General features: G+C 39.1%; 1 pseudogene across 1 annotated transcript in view; it reads left to right on the top strand.

Moving 5' to 3' along the window:
* The first annotated feature begins 14,159 nt into the window (after positions 1 to 14,159).
* LOC144458205 (butyrophilin-like protein 8) overlaps positions 14,160 to 18,929 on the top strand; it is a 30,900-nt pseudogene continuing 26,130 nt past the window's right edge. Inside the window, exons 1-3 of the transcript XR_013487774.1 lie at positions 14,160 to 14,306; positions 16,784 to 17,362; positions 18,079 to 18,175. The product of XR_013487774.1 is annotated as a butyrophilin-like protein 8 (transcript). The remainder of the gene's footprint in view (positions 14,307 to 16,783; positions 17,363 to 18,078; positions 18,176 to 18,929) is intronic.

Consider the following 18,929-nt stretch of genomic DNA (forward strand, 5'->3'; position numbering starts at 1 on the left):
TACCTCCCACCTCTGGAAAGGAGTGAGGGGAGGGAGTCTCTTCTTTCATCTCCTCCTCAGAGCCTTGCTTGCTGTCTAAAGTTTGCAAAATTATCTATCTGCATTGAGTTGCAGAGATTAAAGAAAAATTCCTACAGATATGTCAGCAGGATTTCCTTTCCAAGCTTGTCAGTTTGGACTGCTGGGCATTTGCTCCTGTGTGTTTGCTAGGATGTTTCCTCTCTGCAAAGTTTGTAGTCTGAATGTTTTTGAACTGAAGACTCTTTCTTGCTGGGACTACATTCTTTGTAAATTGGTTCAAAGTCCATATTGCACTACTTCTTCTTTTCTTTTGGTAAGGCAGTTGGGGTTAAGTGACTTGGATTAAGTGACTGGCCCAGAGTCACACAGCTACTGAGTATTATGTGTCTGAGGCTGGATTTGAACTCAGGTCCTCCTGACTCCAGGGCCCGTGCTCTATCCATTGGGCGACCTAGCTCCCCCCCCCACCCATATTGCACTTTAACAGATTATGCCTTGGAAGGGTTTTTGAGGAAATGAATTATCTCTTTCAGAACTCTCTTTTGCCTTTCTTCCTCACTTATACCTATATATCATCATATCCCTTATCAAATATTGTCACTCCTACCTCTTTAATATCTCAGTTTTTATTCCTTTCTCTCTACTCACAGCAGAACTACTTACCCTGATTACCTCTTCTCACCTCTTGATTAGACTATTGAAATAACATTTTTTTCCAAAAAAAATTTAAAATATTTGTTTTAGCTTTTGTTTTTGAAAATCCCCATTATTTTTTTCTATTTTCCTCTCCTTCACAGAGATTCCCACACACTTTATAAAAAATAATATTTTAAAGCAACAAAAAAGAAAAGAAGAAAGGGAAAACAATCAGTCAAAACAGTCAAGGCATTTAAAAATGTTTGAAATTATAGACAATATTGTATCTCCCACCTCAACAAAGGAGGGGAGGGAGTCTCTTTGAGTCATTCTTGATCTTTAAAGTTTACAAAATTATCTGCATTTAGTTGCAGAGATTAAAGAAAATTTCGTACAGATGTGTTAGTACTATTTCCTTTTTGTGCTTGTCAATTTGGACTGCTGGGAGTTGGCTCCTATATGTTTCTTACAATGTCTGCCCTCTGCAAAGTTTGTAGCCCGAATGTTTTTGAACTCTTAATTCTATCTCACTTGGACAACACTCTTTGGAAGTTGTTTAGAAGTCCATATTGCAGTTTTACGGGTTCTGCCTGAAAAGGATTATTGAAAAATGTCTGTTATCTCCTTCACAAATCTTTCCTGCCTGTGGGGGGTGGGGACTTCATCAGAACATAAGTTTAGAGTAGCCTCGTTTTATTGATTTCACAAATTTGGCTTTGGTCCTCATTAGAAGTATATTTTACTTGTCTCTTAAAATGTTTCTTCTACGTAGGAAAGCAATGAAAATAGAGAACAGGAAAATATCACTAACAAGGAAAACATAATTTATGAATATTTTGACTCTGGCACACTGGAGAGCCAGGTACACTAACATACTATTAGTGGGGTTTGAGAATGGTAAACTATCTATAGGAATCACCATGGCATTATCCTGGTCAAGTTACAAAAATAACAACACGCCCCATCTTTATTCCTGTCTTCCTTTTATTGGGAACGTACCAAATGAAATGTAACATACAAATAGATAAAAAGTGAGGTTATGTTCAAATAACATTTCTAGTACTATTCTTTTGTTAGTCCAAAAAACTGGAGGTGCCTGAAAAACCTGACAAGTTGAGACTGATGAAAGAAATCCTAAATCATCAACAAAAAAGAATACCAAGAATTAAAATCAATGAGTATAATAAGGAAAAGGAAAATTCTAGAAACATCTCTGTGCATTAATGTGAGCACAAAAAACCAGAACCAAAATAAAAGCATTTATTGTAATTTAGTAACCATCCACAAGGAAACATGTATGCTTTGAATTAAAAGAGAAATACTATATATACAGTGATGAATGAAAAAATGCTAAAAGGGCCACACAAAAGAATAACTGATAAGATGTCAATATCATATAGGTTTCAATGAACATAAACCAGGATACTAAATACATTCAACTCTATCAGTGGAAGAACTGGGATAAAAGTCAAGACTCTTTATACCCAATTCAGCACTGTCCCTGCTTAAAATATATACACTGTCGTTTTTGTTTTCTAAAGAAATCAAGGGTGCAGCTAGGTGGCACAGTGGATAAAGCACTGTTCCTGGGTTCAGGAGGACCTGAATTCATATCTGGACTCAGACACATAACACTAGCTGTACGACTCTGGGCAAGTCACTTAACCCCATTGCCTAACCAAAACAAACAAACAAACAAACAAAAAAATCGAATTAAAAAAGATAACTGGCCATAAGAGCACTTTTGAAAAACAAAGTCCACAGATTCCTTGAAGAAATAGAAGAATTATATACTATGGTGAGAGAGTCGAATTAATGGGTACTTTTTCCATTTGATTTCCACAAGGATTTATTCATAGCCTCTTGGTGTATACTCTCCTGAAAATTATGGGATGTAGTAAGGATTAAGAAAAGGAATTATAACATCCCCAATTTAAAGCTGTAGGAAGTTTCTGTGGGAATCCAGAAACTTAAAAATGTTTATGCAGAGGCAACGCTACCACTTCCCTGTTTCTAGGAATTCTGAATTTTGAAGAATCATTTTTTTCAGCATTTTAATGTTTAAAAAAATTTTTTTCTAAAACTTAAATACACAATAAGAAAAGGAAAAACATATTATAGACTTAAATATTAAAACTTAAATACAAAATAAGAAATGAAAAATAACATATCCTGTGAATGGCAGAATGTAAGAGAGGACTCAAAATACATAGCAATAAATTTCCTTTTCAAGAAAGCCTATGGAATAAATACTCCTTTTTAAACATAAAAATGTTTAAATTAAAAAATTTAATTCAATTTAATTTTTTTTTTTTTGGTGAGGCAATTGGGGTTAAGTGACTTGCCCAGAGTTACACAGCTAGGGAGTGTTATGTGTGAGGTTCTCCTGACTCCAGGGCTGGTGCTCTAGCCACTAGTGCCACCTAGCAGCCCCAGAATAAATACTCCTTGCTGTGTTTAGAGTTATCCATCTTTTCTTTGCTTCCTTGTAGGTTTTCTTTTGTTCTCTGCTGTGAACTTTTTACTTTTTTTTCCCCTCCTTCCTCTCCCACCCCTAGAAGGCTACAATTAAGCATGGATATATTTATATATAGATATAGATATATACATACCTATATAACCATACTTTCCCTAACAAATTCTACTCCTGATCTTTGTTTTATGTTTGTGCATATCTCTTATTTCCTATCCCTCCTGATGCTCTATTTCACTTCCCTCTGTTACCTTGCCCTCCTATTACTTAACCTACTCCCTTCCAAAAATCCCTCCCTTATCCTCCCATTCCCATTCATCTAAAACCCTTCTATACCCCACTTTGACCTATTCCCTCACCCTCCCCTCTAAAGATCCCTCGCTTATCCTTTCCCCCCTCCCTATCCCCTCAGCATTTTATTTCTTTCTGGCTCTTCTAGATACATAAGTACTGTTCCCTCTTGAACCCATTCCTGATGAAAGTAGGTTTTCAGAACGAACAGCCCTCCTTCCTTCATCTAATTCCTCTATGGTGGTTCTTCCTCTCGCACCTCTTTTGTATAACAAACTCATTTTAGCTGCTCCTAAACAGTTTTGCTTTTTAGAGTTATATCATACTCAGGTCTATCCCAATCTTTCTTACTAACTACCCAATTACTAATAACAATCTTAGACATACCTTTCACATTTTGCATACATAAAAGGTAAACAGTCTGTCCTTATTGAGTCCCTTGTAATTAGTCTTTGACTCTTGTATGTCAAATCTTCTATTAAGTTGTTGTTATTGTTTTTTAAACAGTCTTGAAAGTCTGACAATTCATTAAATGTCCATTTTTTTTCATTCAGAATTATGCTTAGTTTTGATGAGTATGATATTTTTGGCCAGAACCCCATTTCTTTTGCTTTTTGATATGTAGTGTTCCAAGACCTGTGGTCTTTTAGTGTTGCTGCTGCTAGGTCTTGTGTGATTCCAATTGTGGCACCACCATATTTAAATTGTCTTTTTCTTATTGTCTAATTATTTTGTAGTTTTTCTAGGACAATGAATTTTTCTCCCACTCGTTTTTGTATTAGGTTCCTTGCATTCTCTTCTTTCTAAGGTCTTGTTTATCCAGCCTTTCCCACTCACCTGCCTTTCTTTTTTCTTCTTTTTCAACTATGACCAAAGAGTTTTGATGAGAACCGCTTATGCTATAGTCTGACATGTAGCCCTTTGGATCTCTTTTTTTTTTTTCTCAATTTCCCATCCTATATTCTCAACAATCTTTTAAAAAATTTTTAAATTAATTTATTTTAGTTTCCAACATCCACTTCCATAAACTATTGAGTTTTAAATTTTCTCTCCCTTCCTCTCCTCCTCCCTCCCCAAGATAGCCTGCAATCTAATATAGGCTCTATATATACATTCCTATTTAACATATTTTCACATTAGTCATGTTGTAAAGAAGAACTAGAACCAATAGGAGGAACCACAAGAAAGAAGAAAAAAAGAGCAAATATTATGTTTCAATCTGCATTCAGACTCTGTAGTTCTTTTTCTGGAGGTGGATTGCATTTTCCATCATGAGACTTTTGGAGATTCAACAATCTTTTAATTTTCAAATCTTATGGCTTTTTCTCAGTCTTTTTTTAAAAAAAATTATTAATTTATTTCGATTTATCAACAATCACTTCCATATGCTTTTGAGTTGAAAATTTTTCTCCCCCTTCCTCCCCGCCATCCTCCCAAGACAGCGCACAATATGATATAGGCTTTACATTTACATACCCATTAAACATATTTTCACATTAGTGAAGTTGTAAGTAAAAATTAAAACCAATAGGAGGAACCATCAGAAAGATGAAACAAAACTCAACAGAAGGTAAAAATAAGTGATAGTGATTCGACTTCCATAGTTCTTTTTTTGGATGTGGACAGCATTTTCCATCCCAAGGCCTCTGGCAATGTCTTAGATCCTCGTAATGCTGAGAAGGGTTCAGTTTAACAATCTTAGTCATTGCATAATGTGGCTGTTATTGCATACAAAGTCCTCTTGGTTCTGCTCACTCAGTCTTTTTTTTTTTTGATACTACCACTTTTGACACAGTGCAGTTTCCCTTTCCACATACAGATTCTTTCTACTCCCACCTTTCATGACACTGCTCTCTCCTGTGCCCCTCCTACTGAGTTGGACACTTGTCATTTCTCTAATGGTGGATTATCTCCCAGTGAGTAAGAGTGAATGTCATCTAGCCATCTGCCCCCTGTAATCTTCTCTCTCTCTACACCTTCTTTCCTGTTGATCTTCATCAGCTCCATTTGAGTGAATGAATATCTTGCTGAAGAAGACTCCCAAATCTATATATCCAAGCAAAAATATGTCTCTTGAGTTCCATACTCAAGCAAACTATTACTCAATATGCATTTCAACACATCCAAATTATCTTCCTTTAAAATGTCTCTCTCCACTCAACTTTGCTACTTCTACTGAGGACACTGCCTTCTGTTCAGTCACCCAGATCTCTGAGCTCAAAGTCATTTCCTACCCTTCTTTCTTCCTCACTTTTATATATCATCATATCATACATCAAAGCTTGTCACTTCTACCTCCGTAACATCTACTCCTTTTTCTCTACTAAGAGAAACACTTCTTATCCTGGTTCACAGTCCAGTCTCCTCTTGCTTGGATTATTAAAATAATGTTTTTTAAAAGCAAACATTTTTATTGATAGCTGATAGCTTTTCTATAAAAATTGTCAATATTTCTCCCAGTGTTGCTCCTGCAACATAGAGATGACCACATACTTTATGAGAAATAATATTTTAAAACACTGAAAAAAAAAGAAAAAGAAAACCGTTAGCCAAAACCATCGCTGTATTGGGGAAAAGTTTGAAATTGTAGACAAATTCCACCGCCTTCTACTTCCCACAACTGCAAAAGAGTAAAGGGAAGGAGTTGCTTCTCCCATAGCCTTTTTGAATAATTCTTGCTCTTTAAAGCTTGCAAAATTATCTACACTGAGTTTCAGAGATGAAAGAAGAATTCTTGCAGATGTGTCAGGAAAATTTCCTTCTTTGTAAATTTGGACAAGTTGGCACTGACTCCTGTGTTTCCTATGATGTTTTACCCCCCTACAAAGCAGGTAGTCTGAATGTTCTTGATTAATAACTCTTTCTTGCCTAGACTGCACTCTTTGGAAGTTGATTCATAGGCCATAAAACATTTTTGCAGGTTGTGTTGGAAAGGGTATTGAGGAAAACACTGTTATCTCTTCAGAAATTTTTCTCGTATGAAAAAAAACATCATCAGAACATAAATTAAGAGTCGTTTTAGCTTATTGACTTCATAAATATGTATTTCATTTTCTTTAGAAATATATTTCGCTTCTTTCAAAAAATATTTGTTTCCTACAGGCAGTCAATGAAGTAAATTTTGAGGAAAAATTCATTGAGGAGGAAGATATTCCTGAGGAAGAAATTCTTCCTGAAAAGTTAAACATTCTTGAGAAAGAAAACATCACTGAAAAGGAAAACATTATTCATGTTTTATAATTATTATTTATTCCTTTAAAGTGGCCTTAGTAACAGACATTCACTCTTGACTCTAAGGTGTATTGCCAAAAGTCAAGGTCCAGATGAATTTACTACCATCTAAAGAAAAAGCACATATAGGTTTGTCAAGGTCCCATAATTGCATAGGACGTGGATGGTGCCTACTGCTTTCAAACCACTAAATTTAAGGACAAGCAGTCTCCTTCAGTTTTTGGCACTACTACTTTGTCTATGAGGACAACTTTCCTAGGTCATGAAAAGGAAACTGATCACATGTAACTGAAAACTATAGAGGTGGAAATCACCTTAGAAATCATCTATTACAATTCCCAGAACCAAGGTATCTATTTTTTTGAGACATAGATTCCCATTGTGACTCAGTTTATTGAATACCAAATGCAACATAGCTAGTTTATTTAGTATTCATTTTGAATACTTAATTGGAGACAGAGAGAATAGATGATAATCAACAGGATAGTTCATCCTGTAAAAGTTTTCATGTAGAGTTTTGATGGAGTTGATGAACTTAGATTGCTAGATAGGGTGAAAAAGTATTTCAAGTGGGAGAAAGCCCATGGGTGGAAGCACAGAGGTGGACAAAACAGACCACGTGAGACAAAGTATAAACTTAGTTGAATGAATTGGGAGTGGCTAAGGTGCAAAATCACTAGACAGAATGAAGTCAGGGGATGGCGTAGGAAAAGCATAAAAACCAAAGCTTTAACAACTGTGGGGGCAGCTAGGTGGCACAGTGGATAGAGCACTGGCCCTGAATTCAGGAGTACCTGAGTTCAAATCTGGTCTCAGACACATAACACTTACTAGCTGTGTGACCCTGGGCAAGTCACTTAACCCCATTGCCTAGCCAAAAAAACAAAAACAAAAACAACTATGAATGTTGGGTCTATGAAGTTTACAGTATAAATGAAAGTAGTAAGGAAGGGGAAAAAAGGGTAATTATGTGAGGTTAGGAAAGATGATCTTGGTTTTTTGGATGTGATATTTTCAGAGACCTCATATTGGTTCTTGGTGATCATGGCTTTCCTTCTTGAATTCTTTAGCCATCTCTATCATGATAGTTTTCAAAAATTTATTATGATTTTAATTTCTAGAATTCAAAACAACATGACCCCTTTGGAAATGGGACCATCTCTTCCTATCCAGGCTTTCTAGTAGTTCTGCAGGATTCTCAAAGAGTACTGACAGCGAGTGGTTCTGCCATTTCACCAGGAAGTATTCTATGACCACTAAATCATAGCCAATGCTTTGCTCACAAATTGGCAATGCATCCCTGTTTTCTATTGAAATGAAATACAGATTGTGGGCCTTCCGAAGACTGACCCCCCCCTACAATTATTTACAACCTTTCCCCCTCCCCATGATGTCACTCTGCAAACCTAATACTTCCATCAACCTGCCTTACTTGTCTTTCCCAAATTCCCCTAGTACTTTCTCACTCTTACACTTATACATTCAGCTTTCCCCTTGGAATGCCAGGTCTCTTCTCTTTTCTGCAAACCTTGTCCTTCCTTCAAGGGCAGCTACAAGCCTCATGAAGGTTCCCTAAAATACTCTACCAGCTGGAAGTCATCTCCTCATGGTAATTTCTATTTGTACAATTACACAATTCTGAGGTAATTATAATCACAATGTTTTCTTTTCATTGTGTTCATTTTTTCCACTTCGTAATTGGTTTATATATTACCATATCTTTGCAATTTTATCAATCCCATATTAGCTAGACAGGCAACTTGCTTGTAAAAAAATCTTGACTGAATGAATTTTAATAGTATTCATTGAGGACCAGGTCGTACAGAGATAGGTGGTATATATCAGACTCAAGAATCTTAAGTTGTGAAAGTCACTAGAAAAAATAAATTAGAATATTTGGAAAATTTTCAGGTAGCAGAAGTGGAAGAAAAAAAGAAAACAAAGAGAATGAATAAACCAAAGAGAAATCAGGACTTCAGGTGAAGAAAGCACAAGAAAAGCCACCTATAATAGTATTAAAAACTCAAGATTCTTCTAATTCAGATACAACTGAATAATCATGGAGTCAGCTGATATGGAGATTCAGCAATATTTGGGTTCCTCAGGACCAGCTTCATAGTGAAGGGACATTAGGAGTGGTGACAGAGTTAATTTACGTGCATTGTGTCTAACAATGGGGAAAAGATTCATTGATAATTTTTAATGACCTGTTACTGAAAATAGAGTAGCTGATATAAAATATATTGAAGGAAATCTATTTTTTTAGTTCCTAACTAAAGATGTTAGAGTGATTTTCAAACTAACACATTAATAAAGGTCTTCTTTAAGGAAGTCTTTTAGGTTATTAATCTCTTATAACTCCTTATCTTAAAGAAATAGTTCTTTTCAAGTTTGGGAATTGGTTCCCTTCACTTCCTCCCCTTCACTTTTCCTTCCTCTTTTCTTCCCCTTTCACTTTTCCTTTCTTTTTCTTCTTGCATATTTCCTATTCTTCCCATTTCTCTTTCTTATCTTCATCCATTTTTTTTTCTTCTTATGTGGTGAGAGAAGGTATGAGAAAATGAATAGATTTATAGAAGAGCCAAATATTAAGATGACACACATAACTTTAGTCAAAGATTTAATAAGATTTTAAGAATATGAAACTGAACTTCCACTCATATCACACCATTAGAAAGTAGGGATTGTCTGAGAGAAGTTTGGAAGTTGTAGGAAGCACATGCTTATATATGGTCCATGCTGCTTTCTCCTCTTTCCATGTTATCATGAGACTCATTGCTTATCACACTTTTCTATAGTTCCCCTGTCCTTTGTAATTGGCTGTGTGAAAGCTGAGCATTAGGGAGACTTTCAAAGCATCCTACCATTGCCTCCTGCCAAATATAAAAATCTCTCTCCCAATACCTCTGACACAGAGTCCTCTAGCTTCTACTAGAACATGGATAGTCCTGTTGGGCCATCCCGTAGCCTCATAAAATAGCTCATTCTGTTATTGAATGGTTCTAAACTTTAGGCAGATTTCTATTAAGAAAAAAAACCCAAAACAATGTGTTCCCTATACCATTTACTCATACTTTCTAGTTGCATCCTCTGGAGAGAGACAGAAAAAAATTAGCTTATTTCTAGTACCCCATAACATTTTTCCAGATATTTGCAATTAACTGTATTTTCCCATCTTACGTTTCCTTTCGTCATAATCATAATCTTCTCCATCCATCTTTAATCAACTCTTATTCCAGCTTGTTGGGATGTTTTTGCGTTACAATTCTGTCATTCAGTGGATTAGTGGTCTCTGTTTTAGGTAGTCAATAACTCTGAGGTGCATTCTTTATCTCCATTCAAAATATTAGAAAATATGGGAGAGGTCTTGTTCAAGGACCAAGTCAGAGTTTCAAACCAAAGATCATAAAGGAACAACTGTTGAAAGTTACACATGTAAAATGACTCTAACATTTCTAAACTTCTTTTATGATAAGACTTTTAAATATGATTCAATTTTTAAAGCTCCCCCCAAAGTAACCTTTTTTACTCAGACTCCCAACTTCTATTTGTAAATTGATGTATGGTTTTTCAAAGAATAAAACAGTCTCTACAGGATAGGACAATGTTTGGCACCTAAGAAAATTAAATGTAGTAAGTTTCAATGATAAGAATGCATACTATGACTTTTAAAAACAATTCATTAATAGAAATCTAGGAATACTCCCAATTTTCCATCCTTGAGAGAATTCATATTTTTTACGCCTTTTTTTCCAAGGTTTTTTTTTTTGTTTATTCCTATAAATTTAGCCTCTTCAATTGAGAGAAAACTATCAAGTTTAGACTCGGGTCGCCTTCAAATTTTACATTTATCAATTGTTTGAATCCATCTGCTCTTTGAAAAGGCTGGTGCCGCCCCAGCTCAATGTGCTGGCCTCACGCCCGCCCAAGATGGTGGCAGAGGCGCTGGGGACCCGGAGGCTGTAACTCCTAAAGTGCCAGCGAGCGGGCACTGGAGGGTGGGAGGGAGAGAGCCTGTGCCCTGCTGCCGCCGCCGCCCCGCCGGTTGTGACTCCTCTGCTGCCCTCCCTTCCGCCAACCGTCACAGCCGGTAGAATCACTTAATTTTTGGTAGGTGCAGTTCCTGGCCTACAGGAAATCCCCTCAGTACAAGGCAAACGTGCAGCAGTTGGTGGAACAGGAGGAAGAAAAGACTCAATTGTTAAGTACAGCCCAGCAGTTGTTCAGCCATTGTCAGGCTCAGAATGAGGGAGCTCAAGAGACTGTTTCTGCAGAAACTTGATGAGTTGGGAGTTAAGGCTCTGATCTGCAACGATCTGACATAAACTCAGAAAGAGATCTCTGTTCACAACCAACAGCTAAAAGAACAGACAAAGCAGCTAGAAAGTGGTAACAGTGAACTCAGGAGCCAAAGCTTGCAGCTGCTTAAGGCTCCCTGTGAAACTAATCTACTCTTTCACTGGAAAATTTGCTGAAGGAGAAGCAGGCACTGAAGAATCAGATTTCTGAGAAGCAAAAGCACATTCTGGAACTTCAGATCAGCATCGCGGAGCCTGAAAAAAGCCAAAGGCAGCAGGAATTGCTGCAGCTGAAATCCTGCACGCTGGGCTGATGAGGCCCTGTCTGTCCACCTTTGAAGTAAAAGCATCTTCAGCTGTGAGCTGGAGACTGACCCTGCCAGGTCAGGAGCTCAAATGCTCCAAGTTGTCCTTGCCCCATCTCAATAGCATGAGCCCTGAACTCTATGAATGGCCATGCAACAACCTATGAGAGTCATAGTATGCTTAGCCGACTTTCTTCCAATCAAAACACTCCAAGGTATTTGACCTCCCACCTGGACCAAGGAATAGATCCATGCATTACCATTCATAACAATAGACAGAAGGCAAACCAACTGTCAGGCTTGTTCTTGCCTGACTACACCAGGTATTCCCCTGCTAAGTTAGCCCTAAGGACACACTTGGATCAGAATCATGTAGTCCATGGAAAAGCTTCAACTAGTGAAATGCACTACAGAGCTGAACATACAAAAGAGAATGAAGTATCAGAGTCCTGGTATGTCAAATGGCCTAAGCTGAGCCCTCAGGAAACTCAGACTTCCTCCCCCTCGACCTGAGGAGCAGTGACAAGTTTTGGGGGTTTTTTTTGGTAATTGGAGTTAAGTGACTTGCCCAGTGTCACACAACTAGTAAGTGTCAAGTGTTTGGTCTGAGACTGGATTTGAACTCAGGTACTCCTGACTCCAGGGCTGGTGCTCTATCCATTGCACCACCTAGCTGCCCCTGTCCTTGACTCTCCTGCTAAACTCAAAACACTATGTGCTTTACCATTCCTAACCTTGGCTTCTTTCCAACTTCTCGTGATTTAAAAAAAAAATTCTTGTTTGGTGAGTTCCTTGTGTATTTACTTTGGCCCCTTGAGACAAATCCCACTTTTCCTCTTTTTTGTATTGTTTCCTCAGAATTTCCTTCTGGAGCAGCTCCCATTTTTGTTGGGTCCCTTTGAACGTGGGGTGCGAGCTTGGCGTCCACGGTGGGTCTCAGTCAGGGTTAGGGGCAGGGTTTCCCTCTTGTCTGGCTGGCATCAGCCTCTTCCTGGAAACTCCTACTCTGCCAGTCCCAGCTATGATGCACTTTGGTGGGTAGGGCTTGCAGCTGGTTGCCTTCTCCTGTGTCACCTCACCTCAGATCCCCATGACTGGAGCGCATCACTATCGTGTTCTCCCTTTCTATGACATGTCTCCCTTGAAAAAGTTACTTTTGGCATCATTTGCTTCTACCTCACCTATATTTCCCAACATAGCTCTCCCTTTCCCTTTCCCCACAGAGCCATTCCCTGTAACAAAGAAGAAAAGAGAGAGAAAACAGATCAGCCAAAGTAACCAACAAACCAAAAAGGTCTGACGTATGCCATGTGCCACACCCATAGTCCCCCACCTCTGCAAAAAAGGTGGCAAAGTGGCCTCTCCTCTGTGCCTTGGAAGCAAGTTTGTCCCTACAGTTTCAGAGAACTCACTGTCAATTGTTTTGTTGTTCTTTCCACTTACTTTGTTGTGGTCCTTGTGTCTATTATTTCCCAGCCTCTTCTTGCTTCATTTTGCATCAGTTGATGCAAGTCTTCCCTCACTTCTCTGCAGTTATTTTATCTTAGCACACATGAGTATTCCATGGCTTCCATATTTTCCAATTTGTTTCACATTCCCCATCCAATGGGCATGTTATCTCTTTTGTTTCCAGTTTTTTCGTCATTCCCAAAAATGTTGTTACAAATATTTTGGTACAGAAGGAGTCTTTCTTTGATATCATTGACCTGGTTGGGGTATGAGACTAGCAGTAGGGTTTCTGGTCAAAGGGTTAGATATCATGGTCATTTCCTAGCATAATCACAAAGGGCTTTCTAGAATTGTTAGGCCCAGCCATACCTCATTTGTCTGTTTGTCTTTCCATGGCCTCTCAAACACCCAGTATTCCCATTTTTGTCATCTTTGCCAACTGACTGGGGGAGAGGGTGAAACCTTGGAGTTGTTTTGATTGGCATTTCTCTAATTCTTAATCATTTGGCACAATCTTCCATACTGTTGACTATAGGTGCAATTCTTTTGATTCCCATGGATTTCTAACTTCTCTGCTCAGTGTTGTTACTTTTACAATTCCAAACATTTCCTGCAGAGCCTTGCATTTCCAATCCCTGAGTTTACTCATTTGCCCTTTGGAAACTGCAGGGATTCCTTCCTGCTTTCCTTCTCTACCATTTCACAGGATGATCCTGATGAAAGTTCTTTTAGTATTAAAGTGCTCTGTGAAGGGGAGCTCTGAGATGAGACTTGGGCAGAGCCCTTAGGCAGAGATCGTCTATTCCATCCCTTGGCATTAGAGGGAGGATCCTGAGACTGAGCAAGGTCACCTGGGGGTCCGGGCTCACACAGACAGTGAGGGACAGACTTGGACTTGGCCCAAGATTCTCTGAATCCAAAGGCAGCTCTCTCTCTGATAAATCAAAATGGGAAATTAATCCATACATGTTAGAGCTGGGTTTATTTTTCACAGAAGGTGCTATGAGGGATCATGTACAACATGCCTGCCTTTATCAGTTAACCAAATCTAAGGAATATCAAGTCAGCAAGTTTATGTAGCTACAAACAGGCACCTCCATTCCTCAGAGGCAGCTGGGTGGTACAGTGGGTAGATGACTGGATCCTGAGTCAGAGGGATCTGAGTTAAAATCTGGTCTTAGACATAAGTTGCATGAATTTAGACAAATCCTTCAAGCTCTGTCTCTTTTTTTTCCTCATTTGTAATAAGGGGATAATAATAGTGGTTACCTCCCATGGTTGATGTGAGAATAAAAATGAGTTGATATTTGTAAAGCCCTTTGCCAACTTTGTTGTGGTTATTTGTCCTTCTTTCTCAAAGAAGACCAGTGACATCAAGAGGGTGAGGTCTTGATTTGCAAGTGAATTGGATTTAAATGAGGCAGGGCTATGCAAAGTTACTAGCCTCACGTTCTCCTCCAGAGTCATCTGAGTCCAGTGGCAAGACATAGGTCAGGATGACTGGAGATGGCCCCAGATGCAGTGGGAGACCTTGACCTTTTTAAGCTAAGGTCTTTCCCAGGTCTCAGTTTATCCGAGGCAACATCCATTCAATGATTTAAGGTAAGATAAGAAATGAGATTAAAAAAATGGCCTAGTTTGTCTACTTAAAAAAAAAACCTAAAAATTTCTATCTGGGAGAAGATCCTCAGGGTTCCTGGCCAGAACAGAAACAATTGCTATTTACACTCACTCTGAGGCATCCAACCCCAAACAATGACCAAGTGAGGCTTTTGCCAACTTTAAAGCACTATATAAATGCTAGCTTTTGTTGATATCTGGTGTTACCTGACTGAAGAGCAAATCAGAAAGATCTAGAAATAGGGTGGGAGGACTGGGATTTTGACCCAGGGTATTAACATTCATTTCTCCCTAGGCTCCTCCAACATGCCCCTGGGCAGGTCACCTTCCTCTTCATTCCTTTCCCAGCCCCTCATTTTCAGTTTCTTTTATCTTCCCCTATTACAGTGGAAACTCCTAGAGGGCAGGGATTGTCTTTCTTTTTGCTAGTATTAGTTTTTCCAGCACTCAGCTTGGTGTCCAGCACTTAGCAAGGCCTTAATAAATGCTTGCTGATTGACTGACTGCATAGAGGGCATGATTCATCCCTACAGTGGTCCAATAACTTATTACTGGGCTTCACTCCTCAAGGTCTTCTGCTGGCTTGCCCATTTGGGGTGGGGTGGGGGGCTTTTTTGTTGTCCTTCTCCCAAGGTCTGTTTTCTCTCCCAACTAGACTTTCTGTGTGGCTACACTGGGGGTTAGGCCATACCTGGGGAAACATGTGGCCAGGAGAAGACCAATCTTGTCCTCAGGATCTGTAGGTCCTTTATTTCTTCATGTACAGAAACAGTCCCAGTTCCTGCCCACCCCTACCCTACAATGTCCCAACTACTTTTCCCCCTTGGTGGAAGGATTCCTAGTTAGGGCTTCAAGGAAAATCAAGTGAGGGGCAGCAGGGATTGGATAGGGACTCAGAGCACCTGGCTGTGTAAAATATCCCCAAAGCTTATTACCTTTGTGAATAGAGTTTTTTATTTGATTCTGGAAGTGATAAGGAGATACTGTATTTTATTGAATTGGGGGTTGGCATGATCACACCTGAGCTAGAGGAAGATCCATTTGGCAGTTCAATGGAGGATAGAGTGGAGCGAAGACAAACTGGAGATAGGGACACCAACCAGGTGATAAAGTTCTACAGGATGGTAGTGGAAGGATCAGAGCAGAGAAGGAGATGGACGTGTAAGATGTTAGAAAGGTAGACTGGACAAGACTTGGTAATGGATTAGATATGGGGAGGCAGGGAAAAATAGAGCAATAATATGAGAATTTATTAAGTACTTACTAAATGCCAGACAGGAAACTAAGTGCTGGGAATATAAATTCAAGCGAAAAGAAAGACAGTGCCTGACCTAAAGGAGTTTCCATTCTAATTTGAGAAGATAATAGAAACTGAAAATGAAGGTTGGGGTGGAGGGCTTCGGGGGAGGTGGAGGAAGGTGACTTGCCCAGTGAATGTTAGCACCCTGGTCAAAATGCCAATCATAATGATGGTGTCATGGGACCTGAACCCCTAAAAGTGAAAGATCATGTCTTTGAAAGCAACCCACAGCCTGGTGTTTTGCCTGAGGTATCTGGCCTACCACAGCCCACCTTGATTACTTGATTAGCTTCCTTGATACTCCTTAATCCCAGCCAGACCCTTTCATTGGCTGCACCTGGCCCCAGGCTACTTGCCACTCCTTCTTCCCATCCACATCTTCTCATGGTCTTTTTTTATATAAAGGTATCAATTTTACCCCCATCAAATTGGGCAGACTCATTAGAAGTCTCCACCACTACTATTGGTGTTACAAATAAGCTAGCTACTTGGACTAGAAGGCTTGAGTGGTCAAATTCTTTCAAGGCAGACCTGACCTGCACCCTTGCATTTTGGGGTTCCCAGCACCCCAAAACCACAACCCTTTCATCCTATTTCTAGGTCTTTCTAATTTGCTCTTCAAGCAGGTAACACTATATAGCAATAATAGCTAGCATTTATTAAGTTTGGAAAGGGCTTTACAAATATCACCTCGTTTTGTTTTGACATCAACCATGGGAGGTAGAGGCTATTATCCCCATTTTACAAATGAGGAAATTGAAGGAAACAAGAGCTTGAAAGATTTGTCTAAATTCACACAGCTAGTTGGTGTTTGAGGCTATATTTGGACTCAGCTGTCCCTAACTAAGGGTCCAGTTATCTATCCACTGTACCACCCAGATGCTTCAGATGCCTGTTTGTGGCTACATAAACTTGGACTTGGTTTTCCTTAGGTTTGGTTTCCTGATAAATAAAGGCAGGAATAAGGTAAACAATCCCTTAACTGTTGCACTTTCTATATCAATAGCACCCTTCTGTGAAAAATAAACTCAATTTTACCATGTATGGATTAATTTCTCATTTTGATTTATCAGAGAGAGAGAGCTGATTTTTGATACAGAGAATCTTGGGTCAAGTTCCAAGTCTGTCTCTCACTGATGATGTGACCTTGGACCCCCAGGTGACCTTGCTGAGTCTCAGGATCCTCCCTCTAATGCCAGTGGATGGAATAGATGATCTCTCCCTAAGGACTTTGCCAATTCTCATCTCAGAGCTCCCCTTTACAGAGCACTTTAAGACTAAAAGAACTTTCATCAGGATCATTCTGTGAAATGGTAGAAAAGAGAAGCAGGAAGGAATCCCTACAGCTTCCAAAAGGAGGATGAGTAAACTCAGGGATTGGAAATGCAAGATTCTGCAAGAGATACTTGGAATTATAAGCATAACAGGGTTGAGCAGGCAAGTGAGAAACCCATGGGATTCAGAAGAATTGTACCTATAATCAACATTATAGAACATTGTTGCAAATCACTAATAAGAGAAATGCCAATCAAAACAACTCCAAGGTTTCACCTCACACTCAGCAAATGTGTAATGATGACAAAAATGATAGAACAGGTGTTTGAAGGGTCATGGAAAGACAAGCACGTAAACGGCCTGTTGCTCAAGGTATGTCTTGGCTTCAAAATTCTAGAAAGTGACTCAAATAAGTAAACCCTTTGACCCAGAAACCTCACTGCTGGACAGAGAGCCCAAGTAGGTAAGTTATAAAAAAAAGCTCCATATGTACCAAAATATTTATGACAACATTTTGGAGAATGGCCAAGAGCAGGAAATAAAAGAATTAGACATCCACTGGTTAGGGAATGGTGAAACAAATTGAAATAAATGGAAGCCATGGAATATTCATGTGGGCTAAGGTAAGATAACTGCAGAGAAGTGTGGGAAGACTTACATAAACTGATCCGAAGTGAAGTAAGCAGAAGCAGCAAAATAACAGACACAAAGACCACAACAGTGTAAATGGAAAGAATAACAAGAAAACAATTGAGAAGGAAAGCTCCCGGCTCAGATACTTAGGCGCTCTGTGCCCTTGAGGAAGTACTTTCTCCTCTCTTTGGCTCACTTTCCTTCAATGAAGATGGTTTGCCCTTCAACCCAACTGGAAATGATGTTGTTGCTGTTCAGTCATGTCTGACTCTTGGGCTTTTCTTGGCAAAGATGTTAGAGTGGTTTACCATTTCCTTCTCCAGCTCATTTTTACAGATGAGGAAACTGAGGTAAATAGGGTAAAGTGAATTGCCCAGGGTCATACAGCTATTAAGTGTTTGAGGGCAAATTTGAAGTTACAAACATGAGTCTCTATCCACTAACTCAGCACTCTATCCACTCTGCCACCTAACTGCTCAGGTTGGCACATAGTAGTTAACTTAATAAAGAGTTGGTTCCTTCATTCTTTGTTTTCCTTCCATGCAGGTACTGATATGGCACAACGGATAGAGTTCTGGGCCTGGAGTAAGGAAGAAATGAATTCAAAACTGACCTCACACACTTACTAGCTGTCTGACTCTGGGTAAATCATTTAACTTCTCTTTGCCTCAGTTCCCTCAACCATAAATTAGGAATAATAATAACATTTAGTACCCAGGATGGTTGTGAGGATTGAACGAGAAAATAATTGGAAAGCCACATAATCACACATAATCACAGTGCCTGATACATAATAGGAGCTGAATAAATACTTGTTTCCTTCCTATCTTTTCTTCCTTCCTTCCTTTTCTTTCATCCTTTCTTCTCTGCCTTCCCTTCCTTCCTTCCTACTTCCCTTCCTTTCCTTCCTTCTTTCTTTCTTCTTTCTTTCTTTCTTTCTTTCTTTCTTTCTTTCTTTCTTTCTTTCTTTCTTTCTTTCTTTCTTTCTTCCCTTCCTTCCACTTCCCTTCCTTTTCTCTTTCCTTCTTTCTTTCTTCCCTTCCTTCCTTCCACTTCCCTTCCTTTTCTCTTTCCTTCTTTCTTTCCTCCCTTCTTTTTCTTCTTTCCTTTCCTTTCCTTCCTTCCTACTTCCCTTTTCTTTTTTTCTTCCTTCCTTTTTTCCTTCCTTCCTTCCTTCCTTCCTTCCTTCCTTCCAATGCTATTTGGGATTGCTAGGAACCCCCAAATGTCAGAGTACAGGGTGGTGTCCTCCTGGAAAGAATTCACCCACTTAAACCTTCTTCCAGTTAAGTGACAAGGTTTATTGTGTTGCCAGTAGGAGTAGGCAAGATTCTTAGGGAATCTGCAACTTAATGGGGGTGAGACTGATGCTTATATACAAAAAGGACTATGAAAGG

This window comes from Phascolarctos cinereus, unplaced genomic scaffold (assembly GCF_003287225.1).
Source record: "Phascolarctos cinereus isolate Bilbo 61053 unplaced genomic scaffold, phaCin_HiC Scaffold_726;HRSCAF=1367, whole genome shotgun sequence".
NCBI lineage: Eukaryota > Metazoa > Chordata > Mammalia > Diprotodontia > Phascolarctidae > Phascolarctos > Phascolarctos cinereus.